The following is a 4,325-nucleotide window of genomic DNA, read 5'->3' on the forward strand; positions in this document are numbered from 1 at the left end:
CCGCCACCACCACCGCCGCCGCCGCTGCCTCTACTGCCACTGCCTCGTCGGGCCAGCCAGAGAGCTGGGTGGGGCTCTGCTCAGGCCCCGCCCACAGCCCCTCCCCTGGCCTCAGGGTCGCGTCAAACACAGCCGCGCGGCACCACGGGATATAGAGTCTTCAAGCCTTGGCATTTGCTCAAAGAAGCACGTCGCTGCCCTACAACTCCCAGGAGGCATCGCGTAGTGAGGGGTCGCGGGTGGCTTATCGGCGTAGACAAGGAACGCGCCTTAGCGTGCAAAGGCTCAAGAGAGTTGTAGTCTGGTGTCCAGTCCCAGCTCTCTAAGCGACTCTTTGCCTTGGACCTGGCGGAAGTTTAGGGCCTGGGGAAGTTTAGAGCCCCGAAACCTAAAGCGAGGTCGAATCTGGAGGCGAAGGGCTATTTCAGAACCAAGCTTCGTGGGTGCGCGCGGGTCTGGTCCCTTAATGCGGATCCCAGCAACAGGTTTTGAACTTAGTTTAAGGGCGACTAGATCTCCAGTCTGTTGGCTCCGCCTCTGCCTCAGTTTGTCCCCTGATGGTCAGCGTGCCGTCAGGGTGAGTCAGGGCGAACGCCAGGGCGGAGGTGGATGGTGGTTAGCTTAATTACGGTTGTTATTGTTGCGACAATTATGCCACCTTTACACAGTAGTCACTGCTTTATTACCACAGCTGGCACCGTCTGGGGGCTGGTTTCAGCAGCCCGAGGCACCACAGTAGCCCCAACAAGAGGCCTGAACCCGTAAACGAACCCTAATGCCTAAAGGCTACAAGGAAGTCCTCTGCGAATACTCCCCTCCCCTTTGTTGTGAAGACGAACCAATCAAGTAGAATGTCGATTTTAAAACCGCGGGGGCTGTAGGAGGGGCTTGGCCTCTGCTTGGGGCGGGGCTAGGGCTCTAGTTACATCAACCCGGGTGAGGGTGGGGCTGTAGCTGAGAATAGAAACTTGGCCAAAAGCCCCGGGAGATTGTTGACTTTTTACTTTCTTGCCAAGCCATCTTTTCTTTTCTGACTCTTTAGGGCTGCAGCAATCAGCAAAAAGTAAACATATTCGACTACATAATCCAGGATACAAAACGTCGGAAAGACATTGCTGAGAACCGATTAACTTTGTTGGTCTGGGAGTCAGGACGCCAGGGTTCAATTTCCAGTCCCATGGCTGTCTCATGAGTCACTACCCTGTGTCCACTTCCCCACTCTTCACAAACAGTGAACTCACACATAGCCAAAAACCAAACTCTTCCCTCCAGACCTCAGTTTTCTTGGGAAACGGGGAAGCAACAACCTTGGCTTACCTCAGGTGATACCATCAAGGGCTCAGACTTGGTGGACTCCATGGCTCTCCTCCACAGCCACGAGAATCATGTAATTGCTGTCCATATGGCATAATTCCCTCAAAGCAGTGAGATCAGGAGGGGCCAAAATCTGCAAAATTGACCCAATTCAGCCAATTATGTGGCTCTTCATTGGTTACAAGCACATCAAGTTACTTATAACTAACCTTGTGAAGCTGAGGGAAAGGGCTATGCTGCAAAGATCAAACACAGTCAGGGACACTGCTGCTTAAAGACTGAGACAGGAGAACTCCGTGATGGATCAAAGAAGGGTAGGGATTGGAAGGAAAGAGCTAAGACCATGCCTCAGTATTTTCACCACTCCCAGCTGGGTCCTCTTGATAACCACAGCCTGCTGCACTTGCCTGATAACACTTGTCATCTCATCTTCAAATTACAGGAGCCCTAGTGGAACACTGGGGTAAGCATCAGGCTCTTAACCAAAAGATCAGTTGTTTAAGCCCACCAGCTGCTCCACAGGAGCAAGATTGCTTCCATAAAGATTTACAGCCTAGGGAACCCTGCGGAGCAGTTCTACTCTGTCCTGTAGGGTTGTAATGAGTCAGAACCAACTCGATGGCAGCGGGTTTATCTCAAATTCTTTGCCTCCCAAATGGAGACCTTTTTTTTACTTTTCATGGGAAAAGTCCATTATCTTTTTCTTTTTCTTTTTTAGTTTTTATTGTGAATTAACTGATAGTTTACATGGGAGAACATTAGCTTTACATTCATCCTATCGTATTTTGTTTCACTGCAATAATTACAATGCCCTCCATGCATCATCAAACAACCAAAGGGTACACCCATACGCCTGCCCCCCAGCTGTCAGCACACAGCCTGAGTCCAGGGTCCCCAGACGCTCCATCTCTCCACGTCATTGTCTCTGCCTCCATTTCTGGCATCACTGCTTTCTCTGGATAGGGTCCCGCACTCCGCTCTTCTTCCTTGATGGTCCCAGGGACCTGCGCTCCTGGACTGCAAAATCAACCACTCCCATCCTTTTGTTACAAAACATCTACCTTTAATTTCCAACACTCACAGTCAGTCCTGATAGCAATTATTCACTATTAAATCACAAGAGTCTTATCCCCATCTCCTTTCATCAGCCCCGTCCAGACAGGTTGGAAACCACTCAGTGAAGATTCTACTTACCCCCACACTCTATGGAACTAGGCTACCTCTTGAAAGCTTGTAAGCCAGTCACTTCTTGCCTTTGTAGCCCCCCCATTTTGGGTAGTCAATGTCTACATTGCACATCCCTGTCTACCCTGTGTACCGAGGGGGTGGCAATGATCCTCATTGTAAAAATGTATTCCTTCTTTTGAGCTCCTACGTCCACAAGTATAGGTAAAGTTCATCAAATTGTAGCAGATTACTCTTTTTTCTCTCTTCTTTCTTCCTCTGGTTGAGTTCTGATCATCCAGCCGCTGAAGCCAGGTCAAGTGGGTACTATCTGCAACTATAGATGTTTGTTCTTATGCATCTCCCCTCACGTCACATCAGCTGGACGCTTCACTCTCTACTCCAGTCCTCTGTGGCCATGTCCCTCTCTCTGGACCCAGTGGTCCCCAGGTCTTTCCACACTACTTGCCAACCAGGTCTCAACCCAGGTTGACAGGAGTCATTGAACGTGGTCAGACTTAGCTCACAACTTCATTGCTGTTTTTCCTCCACTTCCCCTTATCGGTGACCCATGTGGTCACCAGCAAGACCACATGCCTGCTGGTATGTTTCCCTTGAGTCTCAGTCTTGGAAGTGGGTTTGCCCTGAGGGGACTTGATTGCTTGCCTTGATGGCTCCTAGGCAAACAACTTGCTTGTTCTTGTAGTAGTCAGTCAGACTGCTATTATTGTTATTTATTTTTCCTGCTTGTCTTTCTTTCAAGAAGTATCTTCTGTTCTTCTAGCTGCTCCAGGCTGGTCAGCTTGTCCTTTCAAGTGTAAATTTCCTACCTCAGAAGATTCTGGATGGGGATCAGGATTCCACCTATGGTCGTATGCAATGCAAAGGCTCTGTAGGAATCCTCCTTCACTGGCAAGTTCTAGCCCCATTTTAGGTATTCCAATCAGTTACAGGCTGAAGATGGGCTTACAAGCTTTCTGTGGTGATGTTTCTGGCTATTCCTTTCTCTCCCCCTCAAGTGTCTATTTTACAATAGTAGGCAAGGGAAACTAAGATTCAAAAGACAGCCAAGCATCTTAACATTATTTCCCCTCTTTTAGCCATGCCTCAATCCCTATATCCTAGAGTCCTGTCAGTCCAGTGTTGCGCATACATCATTATTTACCTCTGTCCCACTTAGCCCATGCAAACCTGCCTAACTGTTCTCTCATCCACCTTGTTCTTCCATTCCCCTCCCTCTTCTTGTATATTGTTCCCCTCCCCCCTCCCCACTCCCCCTAACACACAAACTATCCTGTGTGGAGACCTTTTTTAAAGAGATGGAAAGGGATAGCCCATTCTAATATCCTATTCTTGACAGCCTGCCCTACCACAGACAGGAATAAAAGTTGGCAGAGAAGTAAGCTGAGCAGGAAGGGGCTTAAAAAAGTTTGTGAAAAAAAAATGGAATTGGAGCAAGATGTTGGAGTAAGCAGATGCATTGAGCAGACCCTCTGCAACAAAGATATGGACGACCAAGTGAAATAGTTACAGATGCAGTCCTGGAACCCTGAGCTTCAGAAGATAAGACAGAGAGGAAGACTGAGTGCTGACTGGAAGAAGAAGCTGAACAGGAGCAATGAGAGAGAAGAAAATGGGCTGTCAACTGGTGTAGAGCTGCAAGGTCACCTTGAGCTTTTGCAAGTGGCTGTTAAATCAATGGCCTGCAGGCACAGGACATGACTAGAGGTTGATGACTAGAAGTGGGGTGCAGTTCTTGTTCCATGCCCTCCTGGTAGTTGGGTGCATGTCTAGTCCCTGCCCTCACTAACCCAGTGACCAGTGGCACCCCCTTCTGCACAGCCTCA

This window comes from Chrysochloris asiatica, unplaced genomic scaffold (genome assembly GCF_000296735.1).
Source record: "Chrysochloris asiatica unplaced genomic scaffold, ChrAsi1.0 scaffold00038, whole genome shotgun sequence".
In the NCBI taxonomy this organism is placed as follows: Eukaryota; Metazoa; Chordata; class Mammalia; order Afrosoricida; family Chrysochloridae; genus Chrysochloris; species Chrysochloris asiatica.